Consider the following 16741-nt stretch of genomic DNA (forward strand, 5'->3'; position numbering starts at 1 on the left):
TTGAAAAACAAAACACAAAAAAGCCCATGGTATATAGTCAAGTACCACAGTATCGTATTAACAATATAAGCTGTTTTATGACAAAAGAGTTTTTCTTGCCTCCTGCAAATTACGCTTCTTGTCGCTTACGATATGCTGGATTTTCAGGGACGAAATACTTCTTGTTAGTCTATACGAGAGCAAAATGTGTAAAATAGGCAAAAATCTTCTTCAATTGAGGTATTTTCAGGCTGTAAAGAACCACAATTCTAATCACATATTACAATAAATCGTGCACATATAACGTTTTTCATGCACCCCAACGAGGAAAATAAAGGTGAGGAATAATAATACTGGTATCTACCATAGACGTTCGCATTTTTATTACAATGTAGTTCTTACTTCGCGCTGCTAAGACAAAGGGATGGTGCCGTGCCGTTACTGAGCGGTGAGCAAACTGCGATAAGGTGTAATATATAAGGTATTACACTGTTATTGAGTTAGTCAGCGATCAGTGGGCAAGAAAGGAAGCAGCAAGCAGCGAACACAAGTGTCATATCTCTGGTGAGTAAAGGATTTCTTGTTAATAATTCAGGTTTGATGTATTTATCTATACATTTTAATATATTACTAAAAGCTTGGACAATTTTATTTTATTCGTCCTGATCGCAACCGTTTGTGAAAGTTACGTCAACCATACCAAACTGCAGTTTCATTTTATTTCGTTGTGTCGGTATGAAAACGATATTTCAGAAAATAATCTGACTTCTCAGACGTTTATTCTATATTTTACTGTAAGCTATCAGATTTGTGCCGGCCCCGTGATGTAGGGGTAGCGTGCCTGCCTCTTACCTGGAGGCCCCGGGTTCGATTCTCGGCCAGGTCAGGGATTTTTACCTGGGTCTGAGGGCTGGTTCGAGGTCCACTCCGCCTACGTGATTACAGTTGAGGAGCTCTCTGACAGTGGGATGGCGGCCCCGGTCTAGGAAGCAAAGAATAACGGTCGAGAGGATTCGTCGTGCTGACCACACGGCACCTCATAATCTGCAGGCCGTCCGGCTGAGCAGCGGTCGCTTGGTAGGCCTTTCGGGACTGTTGCACTATGGGGATAAAATATTTGTAGCTAATCTTCTTTATCAGGGTCCTACCGGATTAGTTGGCCGTGCGGTTAGGGGCGCGCAGATGTGAGCTTGCATCCGAGAGATAGTGGGTCTAACCCCACTGTCAACAGCCCTGAAGACGATTTTGCGTGGTTTCCCATTTTCACACCAGAAATGCTGGGGTTGTACCTTAACTAAGGCCACGGCCGCTTCCTTCCTACTCCCAGTCCCTTCCTGCCCTATCCTCGCCATAAGACCTATCTGTGTCAGTGTGACGTACAGCAAATCGAAAAAAAAGTGTCAGGGTCCTAATGACGTGTTAGTCATAGAAAAATAAGCTGCTTCTTGAGAAAAAAAAGTTGTTGAATCATATGAGAAGTACAGTGTTCAAGAGTTAAGTGAAATTTTTTTTTTGCTATTGGCTTTACGTCGCAGTGACACAGATAGGTCTTATGGCGACGATGGGACAGGAAAGGGCTAGGACTGGGAAGGAATTGGCCGTGGCCTTAATTAAGGTACAGCCCCAGCATTTGCGTGGTGTGAAAATGAGAAACCACGGAAAACCATTTTCAGGGCTGCCGACAGTGGGGTTCAAACCCACGAATACTGGATACTGGACGCACTTCAGCGACTGCAGCTATCGAGCTCGGTTAAGGTGAATTTAGTGTGCGTAAAGGTTACCTAATGTAGCCTACTGTAGTCATACATTTTCGGTTTTGGCGTGTTTACTTGCAACTTTCCGGGCCGGACTTCGATGAAAGCGGGCATGACTAAAGGCCGGTCTCACATTTAACACCAACATGTTAAATTGAACACATTAGAATTGGCATATATGTTGTCATTGTGTCTTCCAATTGACTTTGCATGTCAACTCAGAATGTTGAGATTAACACTTTAAACATGTTGGCGTGTTTTCCGCTCCAAGTGGAAAACATGTCAAGTCAATTCGTTGTTCGTGAGATGTCGGTACAGCTTCGGCAACGTCCGTGCTGTTTCCGTGCAAACAGATGGCTTAAACGGCGTGCTTCTCGTGAAAAAGCCAAAAAGTAGGATTATAGTTACAAGCTACAAATACAGTACGCGCACGTGTGTCGTTAACTCTGCACTATACTAAAATGTATAATCAGAAATGGAGTGAAGCAAGGGGATCACTCTGGACTTAATTGATGATATAATAGAAAGGCCTTCTTTGTGAAAATTCTCATCGAAGGAATACCGACATAAAGTGAGGGAAGTCGACAGTTTCCAGGAACTCGAAATTATCTATAATTGCTCCCGCGAGTGCACTGAAAAGAAATTAACCTCCCTCCGCTCCCAGTACAGTTGAGAATTGCAAAATGTTCAGAAAAGTCAGAAGTTGCGGAAACGCAGAGTTATCCCAAGACGCAGGTGAGGTGGAATAGCTGCTCGTACCTGTGTGTCCTCCTTTCTTATGGTAGGAAGTATTTTTTTTCCAAAACTACATTAAAATCATGGTCAGACATTCTCAGAAAGTTTTTAAATCCAAACTTGTCTTCTACTTTTAGCTCATTCAGAATGTCATCTTCATTGTGCCTTTTATTGAGATACTGTCGAACCCACATTCTCCTTTCCTTCGTTCTCAAGAACTTGTAAGAAGCAACAGTGTCAATAACAAAGGTCAAATCTTCTTCATCTGAGTCTATTGCCCTTGTTTGAAAATACAAGATACCACCTGAATTTATTACCTCAAACTGATATCATGAACTACCTGTATATAAACAAAGGAAGTCAAGTTTAATAATAATGTTATTTGATTTATGTCCCACTAACTACTTTTACGGTTTTTCGAAGACACAGAGATACCGGAATTTTGTTCCGCAGGAGTTCTTTTTACGTGTCCGTAAATCCACCGACACAAGGCTGACGTATGTGAGCACCTTCAAATACCACCGGACTGAGCCAGGATTGAACCTGGCCAGTTGGGGTCAGAAGACTAGCGCCTCAACCGTCTGAGCCACTTAGCCTGGTGAAGTCAAGCTTAACATGTTTATAAGTGTGGACACAATGTTAAACGAAACAATATTTAACATTTAACAGTTAACATGTTGATGGTGTCACCAGTTAACATTTTTTTTTCTTTGCTAGTTGCTTTACGTCGCACCGACACAGATAGGTCTTATGGCGACGATGGGACAGGGAAGGCCTAGGAGTGGGAAGGAAGCAGCCGTGGCCTTAATTAAGGTACAGCCCCAGCATTTGCCTGGTGTGCAAATGGGAAACCACGGAAAACCATTTTCAGGGCTGCCGACATTGGGGTTCGAACCTTCTACCTCCCGAATACTGGATACTGGCCGCACTTAAGCGACTGCACCTATCGAGCTCGGTCAGTTAACATTTAACAGTTTTAACATGTTAAATGTTAATCAGTGGAGACCGGCCTTAACATTCCAAGTATTCCACCGACCGGGATCAACATGAAGTGTGAGGGAAAATATGGGAAGTCGCTTCTAGACTGAACACGAAAGAGATGTTAACCCTCTTCTCTTCTCCTTACTTACCTTCTCTTTTCTTCTTTTCTGAGTGTTTTTTCCCGAGACTAAGTGTACTCCCTTTTCCAGACTCTCCAATAAATCTTAAATTTATAGTAGAAGAGAAAATCGAATTTAGACTGATCAGATGGGAAACCAAGACTAAGATCTCGCTTCCGATTTCAACATAACTATTCGTTAATGCTTTTTGGCTGTTAAATATTAATGTAATAATAATAATAATAATAATAATAATAATAATAATAATAATAATAATAATAATAATAATAATAATAATAATAATAATAATAATAATAATAATATCCATCTTCGTTATAGACTGTAGGTGTATATATCTGTCCCTGTATAAATTAAGAGGGGAATTCCGCAAGGTAGTATTATTGGACCTTTGTGTGTTCTTATATAGGCCCTATATCAATGATATGTGTAAAGAAGTGGAATCAGAGATAAGGCTTTTTGCAGATGATGTTATTCTGTACAGAGTAATGCATAAGTTACAAGATTGTGAGCAACTGCAAAATGACCTCGGTAATGTTGTAAGATGGACAGTAGGCAATGATATGATGATAAACGGGGTTAAAAGTCAGGTTGTGATTTTCAGAAATAGGAAAAGTTCTCTCAGTTTTAATTACTGCGTTGATGGGGTGAAAGTTCCCTTTGGGGATCATTGTAAGTACCCAGGTCTTAATATAAGGAAATATCTTCATTTGGGAAATCACATAAATATGATTGTAAATAAAGGGTACAGATCTCTGCGCATGGTTATGAGGGTACAGGGGTTGTAGTAAGGATGTAAAGGAGAGGGCATATAAGTCTCTGGTAAGACCCCCAACTAGAGTATAGTTCCGGTGTATGGGATCCTCACCGGGATTATTTGATTCAAGAACTGGAAAAAAATCCAAAGAAAAGCAGCTCGATTAGTTCTGGGTGATTTCCGACAAAAGAGTAGGGTTACAAAAATGTTGCAAAGTTTAGGCTGGGAAGATTTGGGAGAAAGGAGACGAGCTGCTCGACTAAGTGGTATGTTCCGAGCTGTCAGTGGAGAGATGGCGTGGAATTACATCAGTAGACGAATACGTTTGAGTGGTGTCTTTAAAAGTAGGAAAGATCACAATACGAAGATAAAGTTGGAATTCAAGAGGGCAAATTGGGGCAAATATTCGTTTATAGGAAGGGGAGTTAGGGATTGGAACAACTTACCAAGGGAGATGTTCAATAAATTTCCGTTTCTTTGAAATCACTTAAGAAAAGGCTAGGAAAACAACGGACAGGGAACCTGCTACCTGGGCGACTGCCGTAAATGCAGATCAGTAGTGATTTATTATACCTATCAGTGTTCAGTCTGCAAGACATTGTGAATGAACTAAGCACCACAACTATCCCCTCCTTAGCCTCTGCTTACCTTACCCTTTATTCATCCAGTCCATTATTATCCTTGTTAACCTATTCTGCTGCATTCGTCTCACATAACTCCACCCCAGAAGACGGTTCATATGCACCGCTTCGTAATCGGACTTAATTCCCAGCTTAGCCGTTATTTCATCATTGTGAATACCCTCCTGCCATCGTTTCCACTTGTTTGTACCCGGAATCCTTCTCACTAGTTTCATATCTCTTACCCCCAGGTTATGAATTATATATCCCGAGTCCAGCTTTCACTCCCGTACATCAAAGTCGGTCTGAAAACACAGCAACTTAACGGTAATTTCGTTGGAAAGTTAACATCTTTCCTGCAAAATTACGCTTATGTTAATTGCCAACTCATGGCATTATTTTTGCTACACCTTGATTCAATTTCACTTTTGTCTAATAATAATAATAATAATAATAATAATAATAATAATAATAATAATAATTTCTGTGGCGAATATTTTTACTAGAAGTGGTATAAACAACGTAAATACATAATATAAATAATTAAAACACTCGCCTCACTCTTGGGCATCAATTAATTTCTTAATATAATTACAAATAATGGACATAAAATAAATGGAATGATTAATTGAAATGTCCGGATTTGGGTACCAGATTTCACCAAAACCGATCCCTCAAATTGTGATAGAGCGTGATAATTCTCTCTCCCAGGTCGTGTTCATAAAGCTGCGTACTGGTACATCTGCTTCGGGCCTTACCTATCCCTCCGAAAACAATTTTAGCAGGTAGAAACTGCACCTAGGTTCTCCAATAACTTCTGCATTGATTCCACAAAAACTACATATAATCTGATTTGTATCAGTGCATGAGCACTTAATCAATGCACAAGGATATATACTTAACATTCGAAACATTAACAACCGCTGGAAGACTCCCTATGCACATTGAATAATTCGAGAACCAAAGGAGCGAGCAAGTGGCCGTGCGGTTATGGTAGCGCAGCTGTGAGCTTGCATTCGGTTGATAGCGGGATCGAACCCCACTGTAGGTAGTCCTGAGGATGGTTTTCCGTGGTTTGCAATTTACACACCAGGCAAGTGCTGGGGCCTTCTTTACCTTAATCAAGGCGACGGCCGCTTCCTTCCCACCCCTAGCCCCTCCTATCCCATCTTCGCCATAAGACCTATCTGTGTCGGTGCGACGTAAAAAGAAGCAGTGGGAAACGACAGCGAGCACCGCACTACCACTTGTAGTGAGCCCGATGACCAATAGTTACGATGCGATGTATATTGCCCTTCACTATCCGGCTCTCACACTCAACACATGGTATAGCACTTTGATACTGTACCTCTTTAAGCACTGACACTAACATTTAGTTTTAGAGACACTTTCGCTTCCACAAACACACGCTGTTGGTCTATGCCTTGAAACCAGGCCATAGATTACGGAAAGTTGCCATGAGATACAGAAGACCAAGTACATGTACTAGAAAAGTACACAATAGTTGTATAAGTACAGTATTAGTAAATTCTTCTTCGTCCGACTCGTTGGCTGAATGGTCAGCGTACTGGCCTTCGGTTCAGAGGGTCCCGGGTTCGATTCCCGGTCGGGTGAATTCCAATGGCCCGGGGGCTAGGTGTTTGTGCTGTCCCCCACATCCCTGCAACTCACACACCACACATAACACTATCCTCCTCCACAATAACACGCAGTTACCTACACATGGCAGATGCCGCCCACTCTCATCGGAGGGTCTGCCTTACAAGGGCTGTACTCGGCTAGAAATAGCCACACAAAATTAATTAGTAAATTCTTCAAAAGTAAATTCTTCAAAATTAAAATGTTCTTCGGACCACATCTTCCACACGCATAAATAGACTTCCTCACCCCCCTACGCCTCGGTATGTTCAAGCTCGTTCGGCGTGTCTGTCCAATCATGAGCGAGAGATTTCTCGCGCTATGATACCAAATTTGATTTTTCTCCAACCAAACCCGAAGCTATCACTTTTAGGTCCGTAACTAGCTACGGAGATAACTTCAGGATGTCCTGGTCCAACACTTGGATTCTCCGCATAACTCACTAAAATTTTCCCTGGATGTATTTCCAAACCGGGAAATAGCTATATGTTACCCTACTGCCTGTACAAAACAAACTACTAGTATCTAATATGAAGACCTTCCAGCTTCAAATATTACTACGGGAATAATAATAATAATAATAATAATAATAATAATAATAATAATAATAATAATAATAATAATAATAATAATAATAATAATACAATTTGCTTTATATCGCACCGACACAGATAGGTCTTATGGTGACGATGAGATAAGAGAGGGCGGCTAGGAGTAGGAAGGAGCATCCATTGTCTTGGGGTTCGAGCTTACTATCTTCTGAACGCAAGCTGATAGCTGCGTGACCCAAACCGCGCGGACACTTGTTCGGTATAATAATAATAATAATAATAATAATAATAATAATAATAATAATAATAATAATAATAATAATAATACGTTGTGACAGAGTGTGCGGGTATGACATTTGTACCAACACAAATAATAAGTGCTGCTGATGTTGTATGGCTAGTAGGGTATGATGTACATCTCAATGCTACCCCAACGTGACGAACACTTTTCATCAGTACGGTACTGAAAACTGTTAATGATATTCATACCACGAACTCGCACTATCTCATGCACCCTACGATCCCTCTTCCCCAAACTACATGATCGAGTGATTGAAAGTGCAGTTATTGAGATTACCACGTTTACAAAATATTAAACTGCAGAACCGTAAAGAGTTGATAGTTCGTGTTTAAACCATTATGTTATTAAATGGGGCCTTCCTGGGCTTCTTTGAAATGATCTCTTTTATCAGAAGAAATTTGAATGTCTGGAGTGTTTCTAAAACCGGAAATAATTTCATTCTTTCTCTAAATTAAATACATTATTGAAAATCCTCTATTTCTCTAAAACCTACCTATATTTTAATTTTAATTTCGTGTGGCTATTACTAGCCGAGTGCAGCCCTTGTAAGGCAGACCCTCCGATGAGGGTGGGCTGCATCTTCCATGTGCAGGTAAGTGCGTGTTCTTGTGGTGGAGGATAGTGTTATGTGTGAGTTGCAGGGATGTTGGGGACAGCACAAACACCCAGCCCCCGGGCCACTGGAATTAACCAATGAAGGTTAAAATCCCCGACCCGGCCTGAAATTTAACCCGGGACCCTCTGAACCGAAGGCCAGTACGCTGACCATTCAGCCAACGAGTCGGACACCTAGGTGATCTTTCTTAAGTCATAAGGATAACACGTCTGGGTAAAGGAGGACGTTTGGTAAACCACAAAGAAATGTCTCAGTTAGGGATATGCTGCCTACTGTCCTGAAAAAAAAAAGAGAAAAAATAACTTGTTACAAAGATAAGTAATTAGGGGGCCATATAATAGGGAAGCGTATTTTTGACTTTCCTGTGCTATGTCTCGCATAGAACTTCGACCGACACACGGGAATGTATAATAGCTACTACTTCATCATTAGGGAACCGTAAACGATATCTGAATGCTTAATATACGGTGTAAGATGAAAACATTCTTTGAAATTAGTTTCCATAATCAGTGACGACATGGCGAGTGGTGGGAGCATCCGACATTTCGTACTGAAAATCAAGATTGTCACGACGCAGTAAAATTAGTATAGCTCGCGGCTCCGTGGTGCGCGAGTATTGCGTGTGTTATCACTACAATTGTCTCGTAGAATTCTATCATACTGGCTGCCATCGGTCACAAAAAACTACTATAACTACAAGACCAGGTCAGTTAAAAAGTTGAAAATTGTACTAAATATGCACAAAATGTCCTAATATCTTCAGGTCATATGAATCAGGAACTACCGTGAACGCGTTCAGGAAGACAGAGGAAAATTTGAGGAATCGAATAAGCCCGGGAAGTCTGCAGAGAGTACAGAGGGAGCTTGCGGACTGGGATTCGGCTGCAGATTACCAATTGGTCCTTATAAATTTCAGATCATATTCTTATTACATCTGCTTTTTTTTCGCTATTAGCTTTACGTCGCACCGACACAGATAGGTCTTATGGCGACGATGGGACAGGAAAGGGCTAGGAGTGAGAAGGAACCGGCCGTGGCCTTAATTAAGGTACAGCCCCAGCATTTGCCTGGTGTGAAAATGGGAAACCACGGAAAACCGTCTTCAGGGCTGCCGATAGTGGGGTTCGAACCCACTATCTCCCGAACACTGGATACTGCCCGCACTTAAGCGACTGCAGCTATCGAGCTCGGTATTACATCTGCTTCTTATCTGTCACAATGACGTATTCTACACCATAAACCTTGCCTCCGACACAGCCCACCTATTTTGCGATCTTCCCTCGTACGGTATTCAATGACAACTCCTGGTAAAGTCGCCCTATATTCTACCAAAGGGCACGATGTACCAAACGAATCAGCTTCCCCTACCAATATTTTGTTCTGTAGCCCAACGAAGTGTGTAATTCGTGAGATCGATATTTCTCTGCTAACATATCATCCCATATATTACTAATGCACTAAGAGCACATCCTGCAAACGATTCAGGAAACTATTATTGTTCCCGCCATGTGACTAAAGACCGTTCAAAAAATATGAAAATCAGTCTACAGTGTAACTATGTTAAGATGTGCCAATATCAATCAATCAATCAATCAATCAATCAATCAATCAATCAATCAATCAATCAATCAATCAATCAATCAATCAATCAATCAATCAATCAATCAATCAATCAATCAATCAATCAATCAATCAATCAATCAATCACTACTGATCTGCATTTAGGGCAGTCGCCCAGGTGACTGAATCCCTATCTGTTGTTTACCTAGCCTTTCCTTAAATGATTGCAAAGAAATTGGAAATTTATTGAACATCTCCCTTGGTAAGTGTTCCAATCCCTAACTCCCATTAACACAAACGAAAATTTGCCCCAATTTGTCCTCTTGAATTTCAACTTTATCTTCATATTGTGATCTTTCTTACTTTTAAAGACACCCCTCAAACTTATTCGTCTACTGATGTCATTCCACGCTATCTCTCTACTGACAGCTCGGAACATACCACTTAGGCGAGCAGCTCTTCTCCTTTCTCCCAAGTCTTCCCAGCCCAAACTTTGCAACATTTTTGTAACGCTACTATTTTGTCGGAAATCATCCAGAACAAATCGAGCTGCTTTTCTTTGGATTTTTTCCAGTTCTTGTATCAAGTAATCCTGATGAGGGTCCCATACACTGGAACCATACTCTAGTTGGTGTCTTACCAGAGACTTATATGCCGTCTCCTTGACATCCTTACTACAACCCCTAAATACCCCCAAAACCATGTACCCTTTATTTACAGTCATATTTATGTGATTACCCCAATGTAGATCTTTCCTTATATTAACACCTAGGTACTTACAATGATCCCCAATAGGAACTTTCACCCCATCAACGCAGTAATTAAAACTGAGAGGACTTTTCCTATTTGTGAAACTCACAACCTAACTTTTAAGCCCGTTTATCAACATACCGTTGCCCACCGCCCATCTCACAACACTATCGAGGTCACCCTGCAGCCGCTCACAATCTTGTAGCTTATTTATTACTCTGTACAGAATAACATCATCTGCGAAAAGCCTTATCTGTGATTCCACTTCTTTACACATATCATTGATATGTATATATATGTCCTATTATACTGCCTTGAGGAATTCCTCTCTTAATTATTACAGGGTCAGATAAAGCTTCACCTACTCTAATTCTCTGAGTTGTATTTTCTAGAAATATAGCCACCCATTCAGTCACTCTTTTGTCTAGTCCAATTGCACTCATTTTTGCCAGTAGTCTTCCATGATCTACCCTATCAAATGCCTTAGATAGGTCAATCGCAATGCAGTCCATTTGGCCTCCTGAATCCAGGATATATGCTATATCTTGCTGAAATCCTACAAGCTGAGCTTCAGTGGAATAACCTTTCCTAAACCCAAACTGCCTTCTGTGAAACCAGTTATTAATTTCGCAAACATGTCCAATATAATCAGAAAAATGCTTTCCCAAAGCTTACATGCAATGCATGTCAAACTGATTGGTCTGTAATTTTCAGCTTTATGTCTATCACCCTTTCCTTTATACACAGGGGCTACTATAACAACTCTCCATTCATATGGTATAGCTCCTTCAACCAAACAATAATCAAATAAGTACTTCAGATATGATACTATATACCAACCCATTGCCTTTAGTATATCCCCAGAAATCTTATCAACTCCAGCTGGTTTTCTAGTTTTCAACTTTTGTATCTTACTGTAAATGTCATTGTTATCATGTGTTGCGTATGTTGAGTATTCAGCCCGAAGGCTGGTTGGATCCTAAACAGGTTCACCATTAGCTGTCATAGATGGCCTAGGTGTCACTGAAGAGGCGCACTAGGGAAATGAGGAGTGAGGTAGTTTCCCGCTGCTTTCCTCACTGAGCCAAAAGTTGCTATTGCACATCAGTCTGCCAGACCCACTGAAATGCGTGCACCAACCGACCCTATGAGGGACATTTTCACACCATTCGTACTAGGGACTGGCTGCAGAAGGAATGGCATTACTAGCGTCGCTCATACCTTAGCCACTTTCATATTGTCAAAGCCAAGTATAAGACTGAGACAGGTCAATGAAAGTAACAATTTTATTCTAGCTCATACCAGCAGACATGGTGCACTGTAAACACTACATCTTGCCAGCAAAGGCCTATTGTTATCATAGGTAAATTTTAATACTTCTTTAGTATTACACACCTCCCCTATCTGGACATTATCCTTGTAACCAACAACCTTTACATACTGCTGACTGAATGCTTCTGCCTTTTGAAGATCCTCGCATACACACTCCCCTTGTTCATTTATGATTCCCGGAATGTCCTTCTTTGCAGTAGCGTAGCCAGGATTTCAGTTTGGGGGGGGGGGCATTCATCCAGAATTTTATTTTGATAGGTGTCCAAACTTCCAGAGTTAAGGTGGTGTAGAACACATAAAAAGGAAATTAGTGTCCTTGGAATCAAGTAAAAGTGGTGGATTCATGCGGATTCCGGAAGCTAATAGTAATGCTCTTCTTCTTCTTCTTCTCCTTCCACCCCCCTCGCTTTTCCCACATCTGTAGGGTCGTGGGTGCGGACTGCGCCGCACATGTTGATTTGGCCCTGTTTTACGGCTGGATGTCCTTCCCGACGCCAACCCAATATGGAGGGATGTAATCACTGTTGTGCGTTTCTTTGGTAGTTTAGTATGTTGCCTGAATATGAAGAGGAAAGTGTTGGGACAAACGCCTACTCCCCGAGCCAGAAGAATTAATCAGACGCGATTAAAAACCCCGACCCGGCCGGGAATCGAACCCGGGACCCTCTGAACCGAAGGCCTCAACACTGATCATTCAGCCAATGAGTCGGACTCCGGAAGCTAATATTAATATACGTTATATATAAAATGCTTAATAAAAGTAGATTCGTTAAAACTCCTGGGGTGTCTGGTCTCCTTGGACGACAGTCCCCCTCCCCCGGCTACCTCTGTTAGTCCCATCCCAACACAACTGTAGCATTTCATATACTCCGAGTGCAAGTGAAATGAATGCAAGAATAAACAGTGTGATTAAAGATGCAATATTCTGGTTTAGAACAAATACGGTAATGTTATTATAACAATGGTCATGTGATAAGCAATAAAGAAGTGACATTTTATACAAATAATGCGGCAAAGAAACACACACACACACACACACACGTACGTCGAATACAGGTTTCTCGCCCTTCTTGTCCATGGCTAGATGTTGAAGCCAAGAGAAAGATGGCCCATCGTGACTCGTTATTTCGATATCATAAACAAACCCTAGATGGCACACACTTCGAAACTTACCGCATCTTAAAACATCGCACAAAGCAGTTAATCACAAATAAGAAATGTATATATTTCCAGAATTTAGCTAACAACTTAAATTCTAATCGCGCATGGGACCAACTTAGAGCTCTGGGAATAGGAAAACATCAACAGAGACTGACGACTTCTGATATTCCACTTGAAGAACTGAATGATTACTTTAGTAGAATAAATATTCAACCTACCCCAATTAACTGCACCGACTCATCGCCCTCCCCTCCAGCCAATTCACCATTCACATTTCACAGCGTCACAGAAAATCAGGTTGAAAAGGCTTTGCAATCCATTAAATCAAAGGCTACAGGTGTAGATGATATTCATATTTTATACATAACATTATGGGTGGTGTCCTGCCTATACTACTGACGCATATACTGAATTACTGTTTACTAAACGGAGATTTCCCTTCTGTATGCAAAACAGCCAATATTATACCGGTACCTAAGAGTTTACACCCTCAATCACCCTCTGACTATCGTCCTATGTCTATACTACCTGCGCTTTCTAAAGCCTTTGAACGTTTAGTATACGAGCAAGCTCTGGAATACCTAAATCAAAATGCTCTTTTGGACCGTTTGCAATCTGGATTTAAGAAGGATCACAGTACGGCGACAGCGCTTTTGAAGGTTACTGAAGACATTAGAAACGCTGTGGACAAACGACTGCTCACTACATTTATCCTTCTTGACTTCAGTAGCGCCTTTGGCACTATAGTAATTTGACTATGATAAAGAAAATGAAACTGCTAAATTTCGACCTGGCTGCGCTTAAGGTTTTTTGTTCTTTCTTGAGTAACCGTCAACAGCGTGTAACAGTAAACGACAAAGCCTCTAAATGCAAAATGAAACTCAGTGTTGCCCCACAGGGCAGTATTCCAGGGCCTCTAATTTTCTGTATTTATAACAATGACACACCATCTGTGACAGGTAATAACACCTGAAGTTAAATTTAACTCGATAAACCGACTCTCTCGCCGTAATTATTAATGCACAATTAATGCTGACGATCTTCAAATATATCGCCTTTGCAAGACAAGATATTAACAATGACCTCCGACGAATCAATATACCAGGTGGCTCACGGACGCCGTACTTTCTACTTATAAATGTCCCGCATGCATAAGTGATTAAATTTCCTTTTCTGCATCTTTGGCGTGTTAACAAACAGTAGCGGCGGTGCGAGCTCGCAGCTGCGCGGCCCTAACTTCACGGCTAGCTCAGCCGGTACAATTAAATAGAAGTACGGCATGATCATGCAATTAAAAGTTATTTAGTATTTTAATACACACTAAGGAACTAACAGACACTGAAGAGGCTGCCAGACTGACGAATGCATGCGGCATACCGGTGAATTATAACTCAGTGTCCACGACCTTGGCAAAAACTTTATACCCCTACTACCCTTCCCCACAGCACATGCAAAGTCTCCACTACTTGCCGTAGCGCTATACAAATCGGTTAGCCGCGACGAACGGCATTTGGTGCTTATTTCCGCCAAAAATTATGTTAATAATTAAGGAAAATAAAGGAAAGAATTAGCAGATAAGACACAAAGGCTTGTACGGATAACGTTTCTTTTACAAATAATTCGCTGTGAGCTTGCATCCGGGAGATCGTGGGTTCGAATCCCACTGTGGGCAGCCCTGAAGATGGTTTTCCGTGGTTTCCCATTTTCACACCACGCAAATGCTGTTGCTGTATCTTAATTAAGGCCACGGTTACTTCCTTCCAACTCCTAGGCCTTTCCTATCCCATCGTCACCATAAGACCTATCTGTGTCTGTGCGACGTAAAGCAATTAGCAAAACAAATAAAAATAATTCCTAGTTCCAGGTGGCTAAAGTGAATATGTAATGTTTACTCCACAAAGTGGCGAGGGGCGGGGGCGACTTTCCTTTCACGCCCCACCCCCTAAACGCCGCTACTGTTTGTTAACAGGCCAAAGATGCGGAAAAGGAAATTTAATCACTTGTTAATTTATACATGTGTAGACATTCCACTCCATAAAAGAGTTGCTTGTATGAAACAAAGACGATACTGTTCGGTGAAATACTTGTGTAGAAGGCATACGTCTGTTTGGAGCTTCGGTTGCATTCCGACCGGGTTTTCCAGATTAAAATAATGTCTATGTATTCGTCGCTGCTGAACACACTAGCCATTGGCGATAAGCAGACAGTAAATATAGTGCGGCTGTACCATACACCAGCCTAGAACTATGCGGTCGAAAACGATGTTTACTAATGCAAGGGGTGCATTCGACCTCCAGCGCTGAGTAACATGCTGCGAGTGGGACTCTGTTTCTTATCTCTTCATATTCTGACGTAACCTGCCCGCTAACAGTAGTTCCCCTGTTAAAATCAGTTGGTAGACACCCCACACATCACTTATGCACGCGAGACATTTATAAGTAGAAAGTACGGCGTCCGTGAGCTACCTGGTATATGCACAACGAAACTCTCTTATACTAAACTGCACAAAATCTCAGGCAAACATAATTGGATCACGAAAATTACCGAGCTGCTCAAACAATGTCGCAATCCCGCCTATCCTACTGAATGGTAACGGTTAAAACGGTTAAAAATCTCGGCGCTATGATGAATGAAACAGTTGATTGGTCTGATTACGCGAAAGAAATACGTAAAAAGATTTTTGGAGTGCTTCACCTTCTTAAACGGCAGAGGGATGTATTTCCATTTGAGCTACAGGCCAAACTCATACAGACACTCATTCTCCCTATTCTTGATTATTGTGACGTTGTTTTAGTTGACATGACGAGAGAAGAAACACTTAAACTTCAACGAGCACTGAATCCCTGTCTGCGATTTATTTACAATATTGGGTACGATGTTCATATCACCCCATATTGTCAGGCTGTCTCATGGCTGATGTCTGATAAACGTCGGCAGCTACACACTTTACCGATGGTGTTTAGAATGGTAACTGAAAGCCAGACATTGTATATTTCTTCTAAATTCATCTTTTTATCATCATTTCACAACTTAAATACACGTTCTAGATTCATTCTTTCTATTCCACTGCGCCCCACAAATAAAGTTTATAGATAATGTGTGGCGACTGTCGCCAGATTATGGAATTCCCTGCCAGCTCAGGTCAGAGAAACTAGCTTTTCTTAAATCACGATTTAAGGTCACCTGCCGAGACTACCTGGTGAGGACAGCTGACTTAATGGTTGAACATGAATGTGTGCGTGCCTGAGGATTAGTCATTTTAGGAGATTTTAATATTAATTAGTTTTAATATTAATTTAGTTAATAATATATTTAAATTTGTTTTCAATTCTATTTATTTTCAATTCTATTAATTTATGTAGTTCTAACTATTTTAAGTACCTCAGTATTTTATTTAATATTCTGACTAGTATGTGGTTAAGTATACGAGGGGGCCTGGATCCCACTGTACAGAAGGCACTAATAAATAAATAAATAAATAAATAAATAAATAAATAAATAAATAAAGAAATAAATAAATAAATAAATAAATAAATAAATAAATAAATAAATAAATGTAGAGTGTAAAGTGTGTGGGTGTATATATTCTTTTTAGTTGGTAAAGAAAAATTTTACGTCTCAACATATGCTAGATAGGGTTTACCTTGTCCTATTAGTATCCCTCATGGTTAGGGCCGCGCAGCTGTGAGCTTGCATACGGGAGATAGTGGATTCGAACCCCACTGTCGGCAGACCTGAAAATGGCTCCCCGTGGTTTCCCATTTTCACACCAAGCAAATGCTGAGGCTGTACCTTAATTAAGGCCACGGGCGCTTCCTTCCCACTCCTAGGCCTTTCCTATCCCACCGTCGCCATAAGACCTATCTGTG

The 16741-nt window shown here is 41.0% G+C and overlaps 1 protein-coding gene across 1 annotated transcript in view; it reads left to right on the top strand.

Annotated features, from left to right (window-relative positions):
* The first annotated feature begins 499 nt into the window (after positions 1-499).
* The window catches only part of LOC136862887 (uncharacterized), an 82603-nt gene continuing 66361 nt past the window's right edge, over positions 500-16741 (top strand). The window contains exon 1 of the mRNA XM_067139163.2: positions 500-543. The gene's annotated coding sequence lies outside the window, so the exon portion shown is untranslated. The remainder of the gene's footprint in view (positions 544-16741) is intronic.

This window comes from Anabrus simplex, chromosome 2 (genome assembly GCF_040414725.1).
Source record: "Anabrus simplex isolate iqAnaSimp1 chromosome 2, ASM4041472v1, whole genome shotgun sequence".
Lineage (NCBI taxonomy): Eukaryota > Metazoa > Arthropoda > Insecta > Orthoptera > Tettigoniidae > Anabrus > Anabrus simplex.